The sequence below is a fragment of the Magallana gigas genome, chromosome 5 (genome assembly GCF_963853765.1).
Source record: "Magallana gigas chromosome 5, xbMagGiga1.1, whole genome shotgun sequence".
NCBI classification, from domain to species: Eukaryota; Metazoa; Mollusca; class Bivalvia; order Ostreida; family Ostreidae; genus Magallana; species Magallana gigas.
In genome coordinates, this window is record NC_088857.1 from 7,865,075 (window position 1) to 7,891,077 (window position 26,003).

At 33.1% G+C, this 26,003-nt stretch overlaps 1 long non-coding RNA gene across 1 annotated transcript; it reads right to left on the reverse strand.

The window, feature by feature from the left end:
• Positions 1-13,941: 13,941 nt before the first annotated feature.
• Positions 13,942-18,205, reverse strand: LOC136275458 (uncharacterized). Its single transcript, XR_010714028.1, has 2 exons — positions 17,732-18,205; positions 13,942-14,067 (listed from the first exon to the last, which is right to left on the reverse strand). It is a non-coding gene; the product is annotated as an uncharacterized lncRNA (long non-coding RNA).
• Between the last annotated feature and the right edge of the window lie 7,798 nt (positions 18,206-26,003).

Consider the following 26,003-nt stretch of genomic DNA (forward strand, 5'->3'; position numbering starts at 1 on the left):
GTCATGACCCCGAGGGTAAGGTGGGTCACAATGGGGGGTCGAAATTCTACATAGGAATATATAGAGTAAATCTTTAAAAATTTTCTTCTCAGAAACTAATCAGCCAGGAAAGCTGAAATTTGTGTTGAAGCATCCTCAGGTAGTGTAGATTCAAAGATGTGAAAGTCATGACCCCGAGGGTAAGGTGGGCCACAATGGGGGGTCGAAATTCTACATAGGAATATATAGAGTAAATCTTTAAAAATTTTCTTCTCAGAAACTAATCAGCCAGGAAAGCTAAAACTTGTGTGAAAGCATCATCAGGTAGTGTAGATTCAAAGTTGTGAAAATCATGACCCCCGCGGGTATGGTGGGGCCACTAAGGGGGGTCTAAGTTTTACATAGCAATATATAGAGAAAATCTTTAAAAATCTTCTTCTAAGAAACAAATCAGCCAGGAAAGCTAAAACTTGTGTGGAAGCATCATCAGGTAGTGTAGATTCAAAGTTGTGAAAATCATGACCCCCGAGGGTAAGGTGGGGCCACAATGAGGGATTTAAGTTTTACATAGGAATATATAGAGTAAATCTTTAAAAATCTTTTTCTCAGAAACTAATCAGCCAGAAAAACTGACACTTGTGTGGAAGCATCATCAGGTAGTGTAGATTCAAAGTTGTGAAAATCATGACCCCTGAGGTAGGATGGGGCCATAATGGGGGGTCAAAATTTAACATATGAATATATAGAGTAAATCTTTAAAAATCTTCTTCTCAGAAACTCATTAGCTAAAAAAGCTGAAACTTGTGTGAAGGCATCCTCAGGTAGTGTAGATACAAAGTTGTGTAAATCTTGACCCCCGGGGGTAAGGTGGGGCTACAATGGGGGGGTCGAAATTTTGCATAGAAATAATTAGAGTTAATCTTTAAAAATCGTTGTCTCAGAAACTAATTAGCCAGCAAAGCTGACACTTGTGTGGAAGCATCCTCAGGTAGTGTAGATTCAAAGTTGTGAAAATCATGACCCCCAGGGGTAGGGTGGGCCACAATGGGGGGTCAAAGTTTTACATAGGAATATATTGAATAAATCTTTCAAAATCTTCTTCTCAGAAACTAATCAGCCAGGAAAGCTGAAATTTGTGTTGAAGCATCCTCAGGTAGTGATTCAAAGATGTGAAAGTCATGGCCCCCGAGGGTAAGGTGGGCCACAATGGGGGGTCGAAATTCTACACAAGTTTTATCAGGTAGTGTAGATTCAAAGTTGTGATAATTAAAACCCCCAGGGGTAGGGTGGGGCCACAATGGGGGGGGGGCAAATTTTAACATAGGAATATGATACATGTAAGCACGCCGTAGAAGCGTTGTGAGGTCGCCTTGACAGCGCCGTAAGGTCTCCAACAGCGCCACGAGAGCTCCGTCGGCGCGCTCAAGGAACGAAGTGTAGACGCAGTAATAAGTCAATTGCGCTTGCACGGAGACCCCACGGAGTCCTTTGGGATCTCACTGCGTCTCTATCGCGCTCTCACTGCACATCCACAGCGTTTGAACAAGTTGTTTTTTTATTTGGCTGCGTTCACACAGCGACCCCAAAGAGCTGTTGCTGCGTTCATCGCGCTCTCGTGACGTTTCTTCCGCGTTTATACCGCTCTCACACGGCGTTTCTAGCGCGTTGTCAATAAGACCACGAAAACTCGATAAAATTAATGGCTGTTGTACAATAGCAAGCGATGTGATAATTATCAAACTGAATGTAGATGACTATGTAAAAATTAGCATTTGCTTATATTCCAATAACTATGGACGTGGATGGAATTCATGCCATTTGGTTCTGATGTTTTCGCATCTTTTCAATGTTTTCTAACAACTAATAACGGATCTTTTTGTAGACCTGACTACTAGGAGTTTTGTCCTAGTTTTTCACAAATTTTTTAGAAGTAGTTATGTTTCAATTACAATGCACCTTTTCAGAAAATCAAAACAATTTTTTAATCATTTATTTACTAGTTGTTAATTCTTGTTTGTTTCCCATGCAATTGTACAAATTGATATTAACCTACCAAGAAGTAAAGAACGTCTTGTGCACGCAGTCAGCGCGCATAGCACGCCGTAGACGCGCGGTAAAAACTCCTAGCACGTCATGAGCGCTCGGCAGAAACTCAGCGAGAGCGCAGTTAATCGCCCAGTAGAACTCCGTGGAAACGCAGGTACACGCCGTGGGAGGAGGCTCCGTAAGAACGCCTCGGTCGCCGTCAGGACGCCGTGACATCTGCACTTGTAAAACTTTCAAATAAAACTGTACTTATTTGCTGAATTTTCCTTGCGATCCTACGGCGATTCCATGAATTTTACAACGCCGTGTTGACGCAGTTTGGTGTGAAACAGCCTGCAGACAACAAAGAAATTTGCTAAGTCTCCAAGTGCCTATCAACAGAAAAGTAATTACTGCAGGAATTGCCAGAAAAATTGCTTGACGTAATCTTTCGTTTCATAATAACGAGATTTTATTTAAAAGAGACGGCGAAGACGGACTGTCAGCATTGCTTGCTGAATCTGAATCAGGAAGGGTCAAAGTGTCGAGTTTGCAAAAAGTTATTACATCTCTTTGTGACTATTTCTTAAAGTAAGCATATGTAGAATTTTGTTCCCTGCATGAGGGTGAGAGAGAGATGTGTAATCTTCAAACAGATATGTAATCCAGCAATTCTTTTATTAAATTATTATTTTTTCATGTACACTGCATTACTATTTTATATTTTTCTCGATTTTCCATTGAATTTGCTTTCTCATTGCATGCATGTGCACACAGCATGCTTTTAATGTTAACTAAATTTTAGACAGTAGTACTGTATTAGACTGTGCATTAAATATATAGCTACATGCTATTCATATTGTAATGTCATATATAGTGTTGCAATTCTAATAAATGAAAGTTATAATGAAAAAAAGTATTGTTTGATTGTTCTTTGTTAGTGACACTACTGTTTTCGAATGTGCACTGAATATAGCAATGTCATATTGTAATGACATATAGTGTTTTAATTCAGCAAGAAATATCATGATGTAACACAGTATTGTTTGATTGGCTTCTTTGGAGGTGAGATATACTGTATTACCCTTGCTTGTCAGTCTGTCTGCAACACATTTTTGTAATATTTTTCTTGGCAATTTTGAATTTAAACTGCATGACGCTCTTTGTTTAGGTGTACCATATGGGATTCAATTTTGTACCAGTCATAAATCAACGTCCTGTTAAATGACTTCACAATTGAGCATTGGCTTCACAGCAGTCTTGTTGTGACATGTTATTAAACTTTTAAACCACTCTGTATTTACAACCCCAATACGAAGGAGAAGGGGATATACTGTTTTACCCTTGTGTTTCTGTCCGTCTTTAACAAAAATTTCTGCCGCATTTTTTTCTCAGCACTTAAATATTTTAGGTGCTTGAAAGTTTAACACACTATTTGTTTAGGCGTGTCATATCGTGTGATATATTTTTGTACCAATCGGATGTCAACTTCTAGTTAAACGTTGACTTTGCTTATTTTGCATATTCACATCACATTCACATCAGAGCGGGGGTATCTGAAGTGAGCATTGGTTCACAGATATCTTGTTTGTGGCATGTTCGTTAACTTTTATACAAGAATGTATTAGAATGTGCACTGAATAGCCATTCATATTGTTAAGCTTTATAGTGTTTGCATTTTGCTATGGATGTCATGATGTAATACAGTATTGTTTGAATATTCCTCTCTTTTGTAATTGTGGTGTTATTCAACTTCTTGACAGTACTGTTCATGACATTTTGAGTATGCATTTCCAGAATATAAGTATAAATGAATTCAGTTTCTTATGTTATTGTGTCAAAAATGTTACATTTTAAAATACTTATAAATATTTTTTAAATTTCATTCTTTGTTATTTCCTTTTGATTAATTATGTACATGTTTTCTATAATTTGGACATAAATGGTAACCATGACAACAAAGCATCGTTCCAATTGACATAGCAAATGTTTACAAGTGGTTCATATTGGTATTATAAAATAAAGTCTTTAAACATGATACATTTATTCAAGATATGTACATGTATTTTTATTCACATTCAAACGAAATGGGAATTTTATGTAACCTGTGACCATATTTATATTGATAAGATGATCAATGATTTACTATTATTTTTTTCTTTTTTATTATAAGAGGGGGTATGGTCTAACACTAACCTTAATTAAGTACTTGTAAACTGTTTACATTGATTTTAAAGATTTTTCACCGGACTTATAGTTACTAGTACGTCAAAAAGCAAATATCACGTTTTTATAAAACTAAGACATTGGCCATGAATGGTAACCATGGCAACAGATCATCATTTCTAATGTATACAAGATAATTTAATCCTTTTTGTTGATTTTTTGAAACAAGCCCAAAAACTCTGTTGTGGGTATTTTTTTTTTAATTAATTGAAATACTCGCGAAATAGCATTTTTCGTGACCTTTGACTTTATTTCTCTTGGATGATCACTGACCTATTTTTTTGGGTTAGTTATCAAAAGCTCTAGGTATGTTTTTACTCTGTATTGTAAGCTATGAAAAATCTTGATATTCAGATTTAGATATGTTTACTTAATTTGCATATGTTTTTATAGTATTTGTTGTAAAAATTCTCAAAATCTAGAAGGTGGCCATTATAGGTTTCCATGGAAACATACCGTTTAAAACACGATATATAAGTGCAAACTAGAGCAAAGCTCGTTGCAAAGCAACGAGTGGGTCTTCCGTTAATGTCGGAAGTAAAGCTGGAAGTTCCTGTAAGAAGCAGAGCTCTTAAACCAATAACAAGAGTAACTAAAATAAAAAGATGAAAAAAATCGAAATATTCCTGGTACGACTTAACAAAATCCGAATGATTTTAAGTACGACTTAACAAAAACTTTTCCAATTTCAAGAACGACTTAACAAAAAAAATCCGAATGTGTTACAGTACGACTTAACAATTATTTTTGGTACGAGTTAACTTTACTTTGAACATAACGCTATTTTTTTAAACCAAAGACGCGGAATCAAAATTTCCGGAAAAATCAATTTTTAAACCCCTATATCTCTGTAATGCATCGTCCGATTTTAAAACGGCTTTCAGTGTTAGATTCAGCTTAATAAGCTCTACAAAACACATATTCATTTTTGATTTGATCAGAAAATTCATTTTTTCGAAAAATTTGTTTCACTTCCGGTTTCGACCGGAAGTGACAGATTTTTATTTTGAGCCTTATTACAGAGGTAAATCGACCAAATCATAACCATTGAAAATTTCAAGCCTCTATTTAAAAGCGTTTTTGAGAAACGCCGCGGACAAAATGACTTTTTGAAAATTTTAAAAATGACGTTACGTCAAAACGGAAGTGACGCTGTCAAGAAAACTTTAACATCTTTGAGGGATAATAGTTACACATAATCTCTGAAAGTTTCATTAAAATCGGTTTGAAACCTTTTTAGTTATAAAGCCGAGAAGGAGTCAGAAAAAAAAAAAAAAAGTATAATAATAATAACTAGAGCAAAGCTCGTTGCAAAGCAACGAGAGGGTCTTCCGTTAATGTCGGAAGATAAGCTGGAAGTTCCTGTAAGAAGCTGAGCTCTAAAACCAATAAGAGTAACAAAAATAAAAAGAAAAAAAATCGAATATTCCTGGTACGACTTAACAAAATACGAATGATTTTAAGTACGCCTTAACAAAAACCTTTCCGATTTTAAGAACGACTGAACAAAAAAAATCCGAATGTGTTCAAGTACGACTAAGCAATTATTTTTGGTACGAGTTAATTTTACTTTGAACATTACGCTATTTTTCAAACCAAGGACGCGGAATCAAAATTTCCGGAAAAATCAATTTTTAAACCCCGATATCTCTGTAATGCATCGTCCGATTTTCAAACGGATTTCAGTTTTGTATTCAGCATGACCAACTCTACAAACCTCATAAACATTTGAAATTGAAACGAAAAATTCGAAAATTCGAAAATTTTAAAACACTTCCGGTTTGGACCAGAAGTGACGGAAACTAAATTCCAGCCTTATGTTAAAATAAAAACGATCAATGCTTCAACACAGAAAATTCCAAGTCTCCATCTTGAAGCGTTACGTCAAAACGGAAGTGACGCTGTCAAGAAAACTTTAACATCTTTGAGGGATAATAGTTACACATAATCTCTGAAAGTTTCATTAAAATCGGTTTGAAACCTTTTTAGTTATAAAGCCGAGAAGGAGTCAGAAAAAAAAAAAAAAGTATAATAATAATAACTAGAGCAAAGCTCGTTGCAAAGCAACGAGTGGGTCTTCCGTTAATGTCGGAAGAAAAGCTGGAAGTTCCTGTAAGAAGCTGAGCTCTAAAACCAATAAGAGTAACAAAAATAAAAAGAAAAAAAATCGAATATTCCTGGTACGACTTAACAAAATACGAATGATTTTAAGTACGCCTTAACAAAAACCTTTCCGATTTTAAGAACGACTGAACAAAAAAAATCCGAATGTGTTCAAGTACGACTAAGCAATTATTTTTGGTACGAGTTAATTTTACTTTGAACATTACGCTATTTTTCAAACCAAGGACGCGGAATCAAAATTTCCGGAAAAATCAATTTTTAAACCCCGATATCTCTGTAATGCATCGTCCGATTTTCAAACGGATTTCAGTTTTGTATTCAGCATGACCAACTCTACAAACCTCATAAACATTTGAAATTGAAACGAAAAATTCGAAAATTCGAAAATTTTAAAACACTTCCGGTTTGGACCAGAAGTGACGGAAACTAAATTCCAGCCTTATGTCAAAATAAAAACGATCAATGCTTCAACACAGAAAATTCCAAGTCTCCATCTTGAAGCGTTTTTCAAAAACGCCCTGGACAAAATCACTTTTTTAAAATTTAAAAATTGACGTAACGTTGAAACGGAAGTGACGTTGTAGTTGAACATTTAACATCTTTTAGGGACGATTATGCTACATAATCCCTGAAAGTTTCATGTAAATCCGTTGAAAACTTTTTGAGATATTAAGCTTTAAAAAAGTCAGAAAAATAAAGAAAAAGAATAATAATAATAACTAGAGCAAAGCTCGTTGCAAAGCAACGAGTGGGTCTTCCGTTAATATCGGAAGTAAAGCTGGAAGTTCCTGTATGAAGCAGAGCCCTTAAACCAAAAAGAAAAAGAATATTAATAATAACTAGAGCAAAGCTCGTTGCAAAGCAACGAGTGGGTCTTCCTTTAATGTCGGAAGTAAAGCTAGAAGTTCCTGTAAGAAGCAGAGCTCTTAAACCAATAACAAGAGTAACTAAAATAAAAATATGAAAAAATCGAATATTCCTGGTACGACTTAACAAAATCTGAATGATTTTAAGTACGACTTAACAAAAACATTTCTGATTTCAAGAACGACTTAACAAAAAAAATCCGAATGTGTTCAAGTACGACTTAGCAATTATTTTTGGTACGAGTAAATTATACTTCGAACATTACGCTATTTTTTAAACCAAGGACGCGGAATCAAAATTTCCGGAAAAATCAATTTTTAAACCCCGATATCTCTGTAATGCATCGTCCGATTTTAAAACGGCTTTCAGTGTTAGATTCAGCTTAATAAGCTCTACGAAACACATATTCATTTTTGATTCGATCAGAAAATTCATTTTTTCGAAAAATTTGTTTCACTTCCAGTTTCGACCGGAAGTGACAAAATACATTTTTTTGGTCAAATGCCATAAGTAAATCCGAAGATTAACAATCACAGAAAATTTCCAGTCTTTATAAACAACTGTTTACGAGAAAAGTCATGGACAAAATCACTTTTTGAAAATTTTTAAAATGACGTAACTAAAAAACGGAAGTGATTTAATGACTGAAACTCTAAATGCTTCAAAGGACAAGAATTTAACATAATCCCTGAAAATTTCTTGCAAATCGGTTGAATAGTTTTTGAGATATAAAGCAAAAAAGAAGTCAGAAGGAAAAACAAGAATAATAATAATAATAAACTAGAGCAAAGCTCGTTGCAAAGCAACGAGTGGGTCTTCCGTTAATGTCGGAAGTAAAGCTGGTAGTTCCTGTAAGAAGCAGATCTCTTTAACCAATAAAAAGAGTAACAAAATTAAAAAGATGAAAAAAATCGAATTATTCCTGGTACGACTTAACAAAATACGAATGATTTTAAGTACGACATTACAAAAACCTGTCTGATTTCAAGAACGACTTAACAAAAAAGATCCGAATCTGTTCCAGTACGACTTATCAATTATTTTTGGTACGAGTTAATTTTACTTTGAACATTACGCTATTTTTTAAACCAAGGACGCGGAATCAAAATTTCCGGAAAAATCAATTTTTAAACCCCGATATCTCTGTAATGCATTGTCCGATTTTAAAACGACTTTCAGTGTTAGATTCAGCTTAATAAGGTCTACAAAACACCTATGCATTTTAGATTCGATCCGAAAATTCATTTTTTCAAAAAAATTGTTTCACTTCCGGTTTCGACCGGAAGTGACAGATTTTCATTTTGAGCCTTATTACAAAGGTAAATCGACCAAATCATAACCATTGAAAATTTCAAGCCTCTATCTTAAAGCGTTTTCGAGAAAAGTCCGGGACAAAATGACTTTTTAAATTTTTTAAAAATGACGTCACGTCAAAACGGAGGTGACGTTCTCTTGAAAACTTTAACATTTTTGAGGGACGCTAACGTGCAATGATCTCTGAAAATTTCATCAAAATCAGTTAAAAACCTTTTGAGTTATGAAGCAAAAAAGGAGTCAGAAGAAAAGAAAAAGAATAATAACTAGAGCAAAGCTCGTTGCAAAGCAACGAGTGGGTCTTCCGTTAATGTCGGAAGTAAAGCTGGAAGTTCCTGTAAGAAGCAGAGCTCTTAAACCAATAACAAGAGTAACTAAAATAAAAAGATGAAAAATCGAATTATTCGTGGTACGACTTAACAAAATCCGAATGATTTTAAGAACGACTTAACAAAAACCTTTCTGATTTCAAGAACGACTTAACAAAAAAAATCCGAATGTGTCCAAGTACGACTTAACAATTATTTTTGGTACGAGTTAATATTACTTTCAACATTACGCTATTTTTTAAACCAAGGACGCAGAATCAAAATTTCCGGAAAAATCAATTTTTAAACCCCGATATCTCTGTTATGCATCGTCCGATTTTAAAACGGCTTTCAGTGTTAGATTCAGCTTAATAAGCTCTACAAAAAACATATACATTTTTGATTAAATCAGAAAATTCATTTTTTCGAAAATTTTGTTTTACTTCCGGTTTCGACCGGAAGTGATAGATTTTCAATTCCAGCCTTATTACAGAGGTAAATCGATCAAATCATAACCATTCAAAATTTCAAGCCTCTATCTTAAAGCGTTTTTGAGAAAAGTCCGGGACAAAATGACTTTTTGAAATTTTTAAAAATGACGTCACGTCAAAACGGGAGTGACGTTCTCTTTAAAACTTTAACATTTTTGAGGGACGCCAACTTGCAAAAATCTTTGAAAATTTCATCAAAATCGGTTAAACACTTTTTGAGTTATGAAGCAACAAAGGAGTCAGAAGAAAAGAAAAAGAATAATAATAATAATGAAAAAGAAACCGAAGAATAACAAGAGGGTCTTCCGTTGGAAACGGAAGACCCTAATAATAACTAGAGCAAAGCTCGTTGCAAAGCAACGAGTGGGTCTTCCGTTAATGTCAGAAGTAAAGCTGGAAGTTCCAGTAAGAAGCAGAGCTCTTAAACCAATAACAAGAGTAACTAAAAGAAAAAGATGAAAAAAATCGAATTATTCCTGGTACGACTTAATAAAATACGAATGATTTTAAGTACGACTTAACAAAAACCTTTCCGATTTCAAGAACGACTTAACAAAAAAAATCCGAATGTGTTAAAGTACGACTAAGCAATTATTTTTGGTACGAGTTAATTTTGCTTTGATAATAACGCTATTTTTTATACTAAGGACGCGGAATCAAAATTTCCGGAAAAATCAATTTTTAAACCCCGATATTTCTGTAATGCATCGTCCGATTTTCAAACGGATTTCAGTTTCGTATTCAGCATGACCAACTCTACAAACCTTGTAAACATTTATATTGAAACGAAAAATTCGAAAATTCGAAAATTTTAAAACGCTTCCGGTTAAGACCGGAAGTGACGGAAACCAAATTCCAACCTTATGTCCAAATAAAAACGATCAATGCTTCAACACAGAAAATTTCAAGTCTATATCTTGAAGCGTTTTTGAAAAACGCCCTGGACAAAATCACCTTTTTAAAATTTAAAAATTGACGTAACGTAAAAACAGAAGTGACGTTGTTATTCAAAATTAAACATCTTTGAGGGACAGTGATGCTCCATAATCCCTGAAAGTTTTATGTGAATCCGTTGAAAACTTTTTGAGATATTAAGCTTTAAAAAAGTCAGAAAAATAAAGAAAAAGAATAATAATAATAACTAGAGCAAAGCTCGTTGCAAAGCAACGAGTGGGTCTTCCGTTAATGTTAGAAGTAAAGCTGGAAGTTCCTGTCAGAAGCAGAGCTCTTAAACCAACAAAAAGAGTAACGAAAATAAAAAAGATGAAAAAATCGAATTATCCCTGGTACGACTTAACAAAATACGAATGATTTTAAGTACGACTTACCAAAAACATTTCCGATTTCAAGAACGACTTAACATAAAAAATCCGAATGTGTTCAAGTACGACTTAACAATTATTTTTGGTACGAGTTAATTTTACTTTGAATATTACGCTATTTTTTAAACCAAGGAAGCGGAATCAAAATTTCCGGAAAAATCAAATTTTAAACCCCGATATCTCTGTTATGCATCGTCCGATTTTGGAACGGCTTTCAGTGTTAGATTCAGCTTAATAAGCTCTACAAAACACATATTCGTTTTTGATTTGATCAGAAAATTCATTTTTTCGAAAAATTTGTTTCACTTCCGGTTTCGACCGGAAGTGACAAAATAATTTTTTCTGTACATTTGCCATAAGTCAATCCGCAGATTTACAATCACAGAAAATTTCAAGTCTTTATAAACAACCGTTTACGAGAAAAGTGCTGGACATAATCACTTTTTGAAAATTTTTAAAATGATGTAACTAGAAACCGGAAGTGACTTAAAGACTAAAAGTTTGAAGGCTTCAAGGGACAAGAAATTAAAATAATCCTTGAAAATTTCTTGCAAATTGGTTGTATAGTTTTTGAGATATAAAGCAAAAAAGAAGTCAGAAGGAAAAACAAGAAGAATAATAACTAGAGCAAAGCTCGTTGCAAAGCAACGAGTGGGTCTTCCGTTAATGTCGGAAGTAAAGCTGGAAGTTCCTGTAAGAAGCAAAGCTCTTAAACCAATAACAAGAGTACCTTAAATAAAAAGATGAAAAAATCGAATTATTCCTGGTACGACTTAACAAAATCCGAATGAATTTACGTACGACTTAACAAAAACCTTTCCGATTTCAAGAACGACTTAACAAAAAAAAATCCGAATGTGTTACAGTACGACTTAACAATTATTTTTTAGGTACAAGCTAATTTAACCAAGAACTTGATACTAATTTCTTAACCAAAAACGCGGAATCAAAATTTCCGGAAAAATCATTTTTTGAACTCGTATATCTCTGTAATGCATCGTCTGATTTTAAAACGGCTTTCAGTGTTAGATTCAGCTAAATAAGCTCTATAAAACACATATTCATTTTTGATTTGATCAGAAAATTCATTTTTTCGAAAAATTTGTTTCACTTCCGGTTTTGACCGGAAGTAACCGATTTTCATTTCGAGCCTTATTACAGAAGTAAATCGACCAAATCATAAGCATTGAAAATTTCAAGCCTCTATCTTAAAGCGTTTTTGAGAAACGCCGCGGACAAAATGACTTTTTTAAAATTTTAAAAATGACGTAACGTTAAAACGGAAGTGACATTTTCAAAGAAACTTCATAAACTTTGAGGTATTATAATTGCACATAATCTCTGAAAGTTTCATTAAAATCGGTTGTAAACTTTTTGAGTTATAGAGATGAAAAGGAGTCAGAAAAAAAAATAAAAAGAATAATAATAATAATAGAAAGAAACCGAAGAATAACAAGAGGGTCTTCCGTTGAAAACGGAAGACCCTAATAATAAAAAAAAACAATAGAATAACAAGAGGGTCTTCCGTTGAAAACGGAAGACCCTAACTAGAGCAAAGCTCGTTGCAAAGCAACGAGTGGGTCTTCCGTTAATGTCAAGAGTAAAGCTTGATGTTCCTGCAAGAAGCAAAAGCAACTTAAACTAAAAGATAAAAAAAAATACGAATGATACTATGTACGAATTAACAAAAACCCTAACGATTCTAAGAACGACTTAACAAAAAAATAATTCCAAAAGTGTCAAAGCTCTTAACAAAAATCGAATTATATTTGGTACGAGTTTGAACTTTACGGTATTTTTGAAACCAAAAACGCAGAATCCAAATTTCCGAAAAATCAATTTTTAAACCCTGATATCTGTTATGCATCGTCCGATTTAAAAACAGATTTTAGTTTTGTACTCATCATGAAATATATCGTAGGTTAGATATGTTTAATTTTTAATATTGAAAAACAATGAAAAACTAAAACAAGAGGCAAATGGGCCACATCGCTCACCTGAGGAACAATAGGTGTAAAATCAGCTTAATGGAGTCACAATGCAAACTATCTGGACAATGTACAATAATACATGTAGATCCTGTATAAATAAAATCCACTTTCCCCCCTAAATATTCTTATGTTTATAATCATTAGTTCCTTTACTAAAAGGATGATTTTATATTGATTTTATAGTCATATCGCATGTTGAGTATTGCAGTTCTCAAAAAGATCCTTAACAAAAGTTTATATATGGGATATAAACCTACATCAAACTCTGAACCTTCTTGTGAGGCCAAAGAACTGTCCTGGGGCCAAAGTCTTAACAATTAAAAAGAATCATCTGTCTGATTAGTTTTTGAGAAGAAGATTTTAAAATATTTACTCTATATATTCCTGTTAAACTTTGACCCCCCCCCCCCACCCATTGTGGCCCAAACCTACCCCGGGGTCATGATTTTCACAACTTTGTATCTACACTACCTGAGGATGCTTCCACATAAGTTTCAGCTTTCCTGGCTGATTAGTTTCTGAGAAAAAGATTTTTAAAGATTTTCTCTATATGTTCCTATGTAAAAATCCATGCCCCTCTTGTGGCCCCACCATACCACCTGGGACTATGATTTGAACAAACTTGGATCTACACTACCTGAGGATGCTTCCACTTTACATATGTAATTTGAGCTTTTCTGGCCTAATAGTTTTTGAGAAGAAGATTTTCAAAGATTTTCTCTATATATTCCTATGTAAAACTTAATCCCCCTCTTGTGGCCCCTCCCTACCCCCGGGGACCATGATTTGAACAAACTTGACTCTACACCACATGAGGATGCCTCCACACAAGTTTAAGCTTTTCAGGCCGAATAGTTTTTGAGAAGAAGATTTTTGAAAAAAAACAACAAATTTTCAATAATTCTCAATTATCTCCCCTTTAAAGAGGGTGTGGCACTTCATTTGAACAAACTTGAATCCCCTTCACCTAGTGGTGCTTAGTGCCAAATTTGGTTGAAATCTGCCCAGTGCTTCTTGAGAAGAAGATGAAAATATGAAAAGTTTACAACAACGACAACGACAAATTGTGATCAGAAAAGCTCACTTGAGCCTTTGGCTCAGGTGAGCTAAAAACAAAATAAAGGAAACATAATTGCATACTTTTATTGAAAAACAAATTTTCACAGCTAACAATTGTAAATTACTTTAAACAGCCATAATTTTGTTTGTTATAATTTCTTATCAAACACAAACCACAACAAGGCCTGATGCTTTCTTAAAGTTCCATTACAGCAACTGTTCATGAATTATCCGATTTAATTTGAATTACTGGTAAATAGTCTGTAGAACACATTAAAGAATATGCATGTGGGTAGAGGTGACAGGTTAACCTCAAGAGCTGAAAAGAATCAACAGGTAAAAACCATGTGGCCACCAATATCTGAAATTAAAAAAATTAATAAGCTGTGTTACCGGTACTAATAATAGCTGTGTTTACATTAACATATGCATAGTATTTCTGGAAAAAAAAATACACTGACCTTGCAGTGTAATTAGTGTGACATATCCCGATACGTGACATTAGATGGCACAGGACAGTTTTTTTGATACATATCATTGTAGCCTGGGGACGTGTGTCTTCGGAACCCTGTAACTAGAATTTCCTCAGTTCTCATTCAGCACAAATATCTTTAATTCACTCTTTATAAGGCCAATCATCAATTTCTGAAGAAAATTACTAGTCAAAACCTGTAAAATTTTCTACATACTGGTTTTTATGAGATTTTGACCCTTCCATATTTTGCTAATTTTTCATGATTTTTCAGCTTTTTAGACCTCCCTCAGCCAATTCCCTGCAAAGGGTTGACCTTCCGTACCATGTGCATGTTGCACCATCACATGTCAGAAACTTACCGGTGTATAGTTTATAATGCCCCATCCACCTACTTTTCGTGTTATTTACCTTCCCGTCTGTAACTTGCATATTCACTGTCTAAAGTCAACACAACAGTCATAGCCACAGGTTTTGCATTTTACTTCTGAAACTCATGTACCTAACATATGGGGCCTACATATTGAATATCAATTTCAACAAGAGATATCCCTCTAACTAATGATAATCGATAAAAATCATTTCATGAATTTAGCAACACTCATAAGCCTTCAAGTACAGCAACTCTCAATTTTACAAAAATATTGACGGGTACTTTATCCGAAACTGTCCCTTGCTACCTTTAACTTACACTAACATTCTCTGAAAAGTCATCTTGTCTTAAACTTACAAAGCTTATGCTATTCTGAGAAAAAGTATACCTCATTTTGCCAATTCCATTAAGGATTAAGAAAAATATGGCCACTTAAGTGAACCCAGCATTTCCACTTTCCTCTATTTAACACAGATTCATAGGGCTCTCCATAAATAAAGCATCTTTAGAGGTCAACTGTTGTTCAACCTCCCTAAATAAGAAACCTTATTCAAAACTACATACATATACATGATATTATCATGACAAAAGCATCACATCACTTAGAAATACCCTTACATGTATACCCTCCCCCTATTTTTTGATTTTCCTAAGAAGCATTAGTTTGAACACTTTAACCTAATATTATGAAACTTGAGGCAATTCTCTTGAGTCATTTCTCACACATATTTGAAAACAACCATCACTGACATTGAAAATTGATCTTTTCTTGATAAATGGATGAAATGTAACATTTTTTTTCACAAAAAGACATGCCGCCATACATGTGATTTCTTGTTTTCATGAAACAGTAAGCTTATAATCATATTTAGTGAATATCTTATTTATTCTGGTTTCTAGTCTCCTTTTAACTTTGCTAAAATAGTAAGACCTACAAGTGTGATGTCTGCTCTTAATTAAAATGAAATTCAAACACAACCAGGTACCTGGGGACAGATGAGAATTCCATGATAAATGTTCAAATTTTACATGTTTTCCTACATTTTTGATGCATATATACAATAAAAGGGTAAAAATATGTTGTTTCTTGATCATTTCGAGAGTAATTATTATAGCAGATGTTATTTCAAGGTCAAATGTACATTTACATGTCCAACATGTAATGGTAATGGAGGCAATTGGAAAGAGGGGGTGGCTTTTTGAATTCTGTAAATATATCTAAAATATCACTTTTGGATAGGAAGGAGCAAAAACTTGAGTTTTTTTACTCAAGTTGATAACTGCATTTGTCTACATGTGAATTTTATTTGAAAGAAAAATATGCTGTTTTAAAAAAAATTGAGTTATATAAGTCAGGTTGCTTAATGTTATTTCATGAAATCAGACAGCAAAATTGCTGCAAATTTATAATTTAAATAATTCAATTGATCAAAACTCTTTTACTGTGCAGTATTAATTCTTATCTCGGTAATTAACTTAAGCCTATTAATTGTCATCAGGATAGGAAATACCTACTTTCTAAGCCAATTTACTCTAGTGGTGGTCATTCTACACATTTAAAAGGGATTTACTTCCCTTGTATATTATAGCTAATAAATCATGTAATGACATATATAACCAACAAAATCATCCATTTCCCCAAAATAGACTACTTTTGGTACAAAATCCACTCAAAATTACAGTTAAATGAGAAATCTGATAATACCATGTAGTCTTGAAACTTACACTAACATTCTCTGAAAAGTCAACTTGTCTTAAACTTACAAAGCTTATGCTATTCTGAGAAAAAGTATACCTCATTTTGCCAATTCCATTAAGGATTAAGAAAAATATGGCCATTTAAGTGAACCCAGCATTTCCACTTTCTTCTATTTAACACAGATTTATAGGGCTCTCCATAAATAAAGCATCATTACCTAATCTTTTAGAGGTCAACTGTTGTTCAACCTCCCTAAATAAGAAACCTTATTCAAAACTACATACATATACATGATATTATCATGACAAAAGCATCACATCACTTAGAAATACCCTTACATGTATACCCTACCCCTATTTTTTGATTTTCCTAAGAATCTTTTCTTATTAATGACAGGTTTTAAAAACAATATTATGTTTAGTATGTATAAAATTCCATAAACAATTTTACAAAGCTTTGGATTTTAGTTGCACAATGAAAAAATGAGGGATATTGCACGATAATACATAGTACTCATTTTGAAATGCATTGTTCATTTCTTTTCCTAGATAGAGATATGCACAAAATGATGTTGCTCTGTGATGCTTTGCCAAGATTAAAAGCATGAGAGAGAGAGAGAGAGAGAGAGAGAGAGAGAGAGAGAGAGAGAGAGAGGGAGAGAGAGAGAGAGATCTGAGGCACATGTAGTAAAAATTATTGTAGTACATACATTTGTCTTACTGTAAAAATTGTTTACAATGTAGATGTGTTCTGCATGTAAAGTTTACCTAAAATGAATCAATAAAATTCAATATATATAAAAGATAAACTAATCTCAAAGAATTTACAATGTTCTGTGAAATAATCAAATCTTGAGAAGAATGTTTTATAGATATCAGAGAACATTAACCTTAAATCTGAACTTAAAGTTCTTTTCATCTTGCACTCTGTTTTACATGCTTTTTCACAGGCGATAATCATATATATATAACGGCGAGCCAGACAAAAGTTCTAATTTTAATTAGACTGAATATTTACCATGTCAAATATATTTATTTAATTAAGCACAAGCCTGTCTGAGTTCTTTAATTCATTAATTAAGTGGAGGTGATATGGTAAAGATCTGCTATATTCAAATATTTAGGATAAAGTTATCATCATGCAAACATGCACTCTAATTACAACATTCTACTCTTGTGTGCCTTTGGACCCCAATCCCTTTTAATTGCACTGTTTTACAGTGTGTGGTGTGTTGTTCAATACAAAATAAGACATACATAATAATAAATAGAAATTCAAAAGAGTAGTGTGCAAAACATACACGTGAAAATACATTGGACAGATAATATCCCGAGATTTCTCAGACTCAAATGCCCGCTTTTATATTGTTACGCACGTCAAAATCGGAGGTTAGAGTCAGAGGAATGTCGGATTAGATTGAAAAGTGCACTAACACTTTGAAAAGAAAAAGTCAATACGACATATCCTGTATTGAAACATACCTTTATAATCTGTCATACGTTAGTTGAGCTGAAATTTCCACTATCGCGGTCTTGCAGGCCATTCTTCTGACACACCGCTATCAGCTGTTGTTCGCGGTCAAAACATGGCGACTTGACATGGGGAATCGTACGATAATTATTACGATTAAAACTAATAAGACTAATAAAAACTAACAACGTAATTATCGATCGAAGTAAGGAAATCGTTTCGATAAACACTCTGATTCACTATATAAAAAACGAGTTCGGTTTTATGACCTGTACGAAATCTTTTCAGCGGGAGTTACTTTCAGTGGGAAGTTTGCACTATTTTTTAAACCAATAACGAGGAATCAACATTTCCGGAAAAATCAATATTTAAACCCCGATATCTCTGCAATCCAGTATCCGATTTTAAAACGAATTTAAGTTCTGTATTTAGCTTTGCAAACTATACAATATGCATATAATTTTATGTTTTTTTATAAAGTTTTATGATCAGTACGAATTGTTACAGTAAAAGTTACTTTCAGTGTGAATTTTGCACTATTTTTGAAACCAAGAACGCGGCATCAAAATTTCCGGGAAAATCAGTTTTTAAACCCCGATATCTCTGTAATGCATCCTTCGAATTTTAAACGGTTTTCAGCATTAGATTCAGCATAAAAAGCTCTACAAAATACGTATATGTTTTTTGTTTGATCAAATAATCCAATTTTTTGAAAAATTTGATTCGCTTCCTGTTTCGACCGGAAGTGACGGATTATTATTATATAGCCTCATTACAGAGGTAAATCGACCAAATCATATCCATTGAAAATTTCAAGCCTCTACCTTAAAGCGTTTTTGAGAAAAGTCCCGGACAAAATGACTTTTTTAAAATTTTAAAAATGACGTAACGTCAAAACGGAAGGGACGTTGTCTTTAAAACTTTAACATCATTGAGGGACGATAACTTGCTAAAATCTCTGTAAGTTTCATTAAATCCGGTTGAAAATATTTTGAGTTATGAAGCAAAAAAGGAGTCAGAAAAAAAAGAAAAAGTATAATAATAACTAGAGCAAAGCTCGTTGCAAAGCAACGAGTGGGTCTTCCGTTAATGTCGGAAGTAAAGCTGGAAGTTCCTTTAAGAAGCAGAGCTCTTAAACCAACAACAAGAGTAACGCAAATAAAAAGATGAAAAAATCGAATTATTCCTGGTACGACTTAACAAAATCCGAATGATTTTAAGTACGACTTGACAAAAACCTTCCTGATTTCTAGAACGACTTAACAAAAAAAATCCGAATGTGTTTAAGTACGACTTAACAATTATTTTTGGTACGAGTTAACTTTACTTTGAACATTATGCTTTTTTTTAAACCAAGGACGCGGAATCAAAATTTCCGGAAAAATCAATTTTTAAACCCCGATATCTCTGTAATGCATTGTCCGATTTATAAACGGCTTTCAGTGTTACATTCAGCTTAATCAGCTCTACAAAACACATATTCGTTTTTGATTTGATCAGAAAATTTATTTTTTCGAAAAATTTGTTTCACTTCCGGTTTCGACCAGATGTGACAGATTTTCATTTTGAGCCTTATTACAGAGGTAAATCGACCAAATCATAACCATTGAAAATTTCAAGCCTCTATCTTGAAGCGTTTTTGAGAAACGCCGTGGACAAAATGACTTTTTGAAATTTTTAAAAATGACGTCACGTCAAAACGGATGTGATGTTCTCTTTAAAACTTTCACATTTCAGAGGGACGCCAACTTGCAAAAATCTCTGAAAATTTCATCAAAATCGGTTCAAAACCTTTTGAGTTATGAAGCAAAAAAGGAGTCAGAAGAAAACAAAAAGAATAATAATAATAACTAGAGCAAAGCTCGTTGTAAAGCAACGAGTGGGTCTTCCGTTAATGTCGGAAGTAAAGCTGGGAGTTCCTGTAGGAAGCAGAGCTCTTAAACCAATAACAAGAGTAACTTAAATAAAAAGATGAAAAAATCGAATTATTCCTGGTACGACGTAACAAAATACGAATGATTTTTAGTACGACTTAACAAACACCTTTCCGATTTTAAGAACGACTTAACAAAAAAATTTCCGAATGTGTTCAAGTACGACTTAACAATTATTTTTGGTACGAGTTAACTTTACTATGAACATTACGCTATTTTTTAAACCAAGGACGCGGAATCAAAATTTCCGGAAAAATCGATTTTCAAACCCCGATATCTCTGTAATGCATCGTCCGATTTTAAAACGGCTTTCAGTGTTAGATTCAGCTAAATAAGCTCTACAAAACACATATTCATTTTTGATTTGATCAGAAAATTCATTTTTTCGAAAAATTTGTTTCACTTCCGGTTTGGACCGGAAGTGATAGATTTTCATTTCGAGCCTTATTACAGAGGTAAATCGACCAAATCATAACCATTGAAAATTTCAAGCCTTTATCTTAAAGCGTTTTCGAGAAAAGTCCGGGACAAAATGACTTTTTTAAATTTTTAAAATTGACGTCACGTCAAAACGGACGTGACGTTCTCTTTAAAATTTTAATACTTTTGAGGGACGTCAACTTGCAAAAATCTCTGAAAATTTCATCAAAATCGGTTAAAAACCTTTTGAATTATGAAGCAAAAAAGGAGTCAGAAGAAAAGAAAAAGAATAATAACTAGAGCAAAGCTCGTTGCAAAGCAACGAGTGGGTCTTCCGTTAATGTCAGAAGTAAAGCTGGAAGTTCCTGTAAGAAGCAGAGCTCTTAAACCAATAACAAGAGTAATAAAAAGAAAAAGATGAAAAAATCGAATTATTCCTGGTACGACTTAACAAAATCCGAATGATTTTAAGTACGAATTAACAAAAACCTTTTTGATTTTAAGAACGACTTAACAACAAAATTTCCGAATGTGTTCAAGTACGACTTAACAATTATTTTTGGTACGAGTTAACTTTACTATGAACATTACGCTATTTTTTAAACCAAGGACGCGGAATCAAAATTTCCGGAAAAATCGATTTTCAAACCCCGATATCTCTGTAATGCATCGTCCGATTTTAAAACGGCTTTCAGTGTTAGATTCAGCTAAATAAGCTCTACAAAACACATATTCATTTTTGATTTGATCAGAAAATTCATTTTTTCGAAAAATTTGTTTCACTTCCGGTTTGGACCGGAAGTGACAGATTTTCATTTCGAGCCTTATTACAGAGGTAAATCGACCAAATCATAACCATTGAAAATTTCAAGCTTCTATCTTAAAGCGTTTTTGAGAAAAGTCCGGGACAAAATGACTTTTTGAAATTTTTAAAAATGACGTCACGTCAAAACGGAGGTTACGTTCTCTTTAAAACTTTTACATTTTTGAGGGACGCCAACTCGCAAAAATCTCTGAAAATTTCATCAAGATCGGTGTAAAACGTTTTGAGATATGAAGCAAAAAAGGAGTCAGAAGAAAAGAAAAAGAATAATAACTAGATTCGATCTCGTTGCGAGCAACGAGTGGGTCTCCCGTCCGATTTTTGAATAGATTAGATCAAACTTATCAATTCAAAGATAAAAACGTACATTTAAGCGATAAATAGTATAAAAAAAAATTGCGGCACTCGAGGCTTGAACCCGGGTCGCCTTGGCCATGTCCACGACTATATCGACTGAGCTACTCGGACTCTCGCTTCAGAACTTTGACGCTTATTTCATCCAATCAATTCGAGAAAGATGTCATTGGACGCAGAATTCAAAGCGCAACTTAGATATTATGTATTGAAATTAGTCTGATGTCATTTAAACACGATTTAATTAAATTTAAAATTTTCAAAAAAATTAAAAATCATCCAATCAATTCGACAAAGATGTCATTAGACGTAGAATTGTAAGCGCAACTTAGATATCATGTTTGAAAATTATTCTGATGTCATTTAAACACAATTTAATTAAATTTTAATTTAAAAAAAAAATTTAAATTCATCCCATCAATTCGAGAAAGATGTCTTTAGACGCAGAATTTAAAGCGCAACCTTAATATTATGTTTAAGAGTTAGTCTGATGTCATTTAAACACGATTTAATTCAATTTAAAATTTTCAAAAAATTTAAAAATCATCCAATCAGTTCGACAAAGATGTCATTTGACGCAGAATTGTAAGTGCAACTTAGACACCATGTTTAAAAATTATTCTGATGTCATTTAAACACGATTCAATTAAATTTAATTTCTTTTAAAAATTTTAAAATCATTCAATCATTTCGAAAAAGATGTCATTAGACGCAGAATTTTAAGCGCAAATTAGATATTATGTTTTGAAATTAGTCAGAGGTAATTTTAACGCGATTTAAATGAGTTTAAAAATTTTGAAAAATTTTAAATTCATCCAATCAATTCGAAAAAGATGTCACCAGACGCAGAATTGTAAGCGTCACCTGAATATTATGTTTTGAAATTAGTCTAAGGTCATTTTAACACGATTTAATTAAATTTAAAATTTTCAAAAAAATTAAAAATCATCCAATCAATTCGACAAAGATGTCATTAGACGTAGAATTGTAAGCGCAACTTAGATATCATGTTTGAAAATTATTCTGATGTCATTTAAACACAATTTAATTAAATTTAAATTTTTAAAAAATTTTTAAATTCATCCAATCAATTCGAAAAAGATGTCATTGGACGCAAAATTCAAAGCGCAACTTAGATATTATGTTAAAAAATTAGTCTGATGTCATTTAAACACGATTTAATTAAATTTAAAATTTTCAAAAAATTTAAAAATCATCCAATCAATTCGACAAAGATGTCATTAGACGCAGAATTGTAAGAGCAACTTAGATATCATGTTTGAAAATTATTCTGATGTCTTTTAAACACAATTTAATTAAATTTAAATTTTTTTAAAAATTTAAAAATCATCCAATCAGTTCGACAAAGATGTCATTTGACGCAGAATTGTAAGTGCAACTTAGATATTATGTTTAAAAATTAGTCTGAGGTCATTTTTACGCGATTGAAATGAAATTAGAATTTTTGAAAAATTTAAAAATCATCCAATCATTTCGACAAAAACGTCATTAGACGCAGAATTGTAAGCACAACTTAGATACGATGTTTTAAAATTAGGCTGAGGTCATTTTAACGCGATTTAAATGAGTTTAAAATTTTTAAAAATTTTTAAATTCATTCAATTAATTCGAGAAAGATGTCGTCAGATGCAGAATTGTAAGCGCAACTTAGATATTATGTTTTTTAATTAGTCTGAGGTCATTTTAATGCAATTTAAATGAGTTTAAAAATTTTTAAAAATTTAAAATTCATCCAATCAATTCGAAAAAGATGTCATCACACTCAGAATTGTAAGAGTAACCTAAATATTATGTTTTGAAATTAGTCTGAGGTCATTTAAACACGATTTAATTAAATTTAAAATTTTCAAAAAATTTAAAAATCATCCAATCAATTCGAGAAAGATGTCATTAGAGGCAAAATTGTAAGCATAACTTCAATATTACATTTAAAAATTAGTCTCAGGTCAATTTATTAAGATTTAATTCAATTTAAAAATTTTAAAAAATTTATAATTTATCCAATCAATTCGAAAAAGATGTCATCAGACGCAGAATTGTAAGCGCAACTTAGATTTCATGTTTTAAAATTAGTCTGAGATCATTTTAACACGATTTAATTAAATTTTAATTTTTTAAAAAAATTAAATTTCATCCAATTAATTCCAGAAAAATTTCATTGGACACAAAATTGTAAGTGCAACTTAAATATTATGTTTTAAAATTAGTCTGAGGTCATTTTATTACGATTTAATTAAATTTAAAATTTTCAAAAAATTTAAATTTCATCCCATCTATTGGAAAAAGATTTTATTAGACGTAGAATTAAAGTGCAACTTAGATATTATGTTTTAAAATTAGTTTGAGGTCATTATAACACATTTAATATGAGTTTTAAAATTTAGCTTCCCTACTCGGAATTTCCAGACAATGATTTTTCTCGTGATGCTAGACTATCATGTCCTCTATCATTCCTGAAATTTTTAGCTTTCTATCTTTTTCTCGCTTTAAAATAGATGTGTGGACAATGAAAACTCATCGAAAGTGTGTTCTATATCTTGACCCCGGCTAGCTTCCGTACTCGGAATTTCCGGGCAATGATTTTCCTCGGGAGGCTAGACGATCATGTCCTCTATCATTCCTGAAAATTTCAGCTTTCTATCTTTGGACGTTTTTGAGGAGATGCGTGGACAAAACGTTTTCGTCAAAAACGTGTCCTATATTTTGACCCCAGCTAGCTTCCGTACTCGGAATTTCCGGACAATGATTTTCCTCGTGAGGCTAGACGTTCATGTCCTCTATCATTCCTGAAAATTTCAGCTTTTTATCTTTGGACGTTTTTGAGGAGATGCGTGGACAAGACGTTTTCGTCAAAAACGTGTCCTATAATTTGACCCCAGCTAGCTTCCGTACTCGGAATTTCCGGACAATGATTTTCCTCGTGAGGCTAGACGTTCATGTCCTCTATCATACCTGAAAAATTCAGCTTTCTATCTTTGCTCGTTTTTGAGGAGATACGTGGACAAGAACTTTTTAAAAAATGACAAAATGGCGGATAAGTCCGAACCGGAAGTGATTTTTACAAAATAAAAAAAAGCGTATCAAGTTTATATAATAATAGATCGATGCTGAAAATTTGACAAAAATCGGACCACCCATCTCCGAGAAATCTTCTGCACAAAAATTGTAGAGAAAAGAAAAAGAAAAAAAAACTAGAGCAAAGCTCGTTGCAAAGCAACGAGTGGGTTTTCCGCTAATGTCGAAAGCAACGCTAGAAGTACGTCTAAGAAGCAGAGTTCTTAATCTAGTAACAAAGAAACTTAAGTACAAAAAGATAAAAAAATCGAATGATTCTTGGTACAACTTAACATGATCCGAATGTTTTTAAGTACGACTTAACCAAAAACCCTTTACCATTTCAAGAACGACTTAACAAAAAAACCAATGTGTTTAAGTACGACTTAACAAATTTGACTTCATTTTAGGTACAAGTTTACTTTACCTTGAACTAACATCTTCTTTCTTAACCCAGAATGCAAAATTAAAATTTATGTAAAAAATCAATTTTGTTTAAAACATAATTCTGAACAACTTTTCCTCTTCACTGCTTTTCAAAAGGTTGACCTTTCGTACTGTGTGCTCGTTGCGTCATTAATTGTCAGAAACTTATCGATGTTAAGTTTACTTTACTGTACTTCTGTGAATATTTTCTATGTAAAATTACTATGAACCAGACAACATTGAAATGGTGAACATTTCAAAGGGCCCCGCTTATGTTATTTCAGAGAATTCTGCTTTGACCTTGACCTATAACTTGAAATTTTTCCAGCTGGCATAGAACTTTTAATTCAATTTCATTTCCCCTAACATACATGCATTTTTGTTCAATCGGGACAAGATTAAGCATATTTGGAAAATAATCTACTATTTAAAACTAATTTTAAAAAGATCTGCTATGACCTTCACATTGACAGACTTGGTTCAAGGTCACTGCACGCCATTAACCAATAAACTCTGTAAAGGTAAAATATTAGCCAAATAGGGGCTAAAAGGAGAGTATATCTATGCTCTTAAAATATGGATTTTTGTGTGATCTGATATGACCTTGACTCTTCATCTACAAATATCATTCGAGGTCATTGCATATATTTTGAACAAAGGCATCATGTGGGTAAAGTATGAGGCTGAATGGAGCAAAGGGAGAGAAGATATACTCCGGACAAGGATTTTTAAAAATATAATTCTGATATGACCTTCACAGTTTCTTTTCACTGAAAATAGGTTCAAGGTCACTACACACCCTTTCACCCTTTACTCAAAAGCTCTGCTTATGTGAAGTCTGAGCCAAATAGGGGTTAGTAGAAATTATATATGCTCTCAAAAAAGGATTTTTGCATGATCTGATATGATCTTCACCCGTTACCTAGAAATTTCATGCAAGGTCACTGCACATCGTTTAACCATAGAGACACTCTGTGAGTATTAGCCAGATTGGACCAAAGGGAAAAAAGATATGCCCCAGACAAGGATTTTATATATATAATTCTGCTATGACCTTAACCTTATACCTAAAAACATGGTTCAAGGTCACTGCACATCCTTCAACCAAAGGAACCCTGTGGATGAGGTATGAGCCAGATTGGGCCAAGGGGAGAGAAGCTATGCTCCTGTCAAGCCATCTCGGATGGACAGACCGACAAATTGATCACTAGAAGGCGCCCGCATAAACATGCCTTTTTATCTAAAATAGTA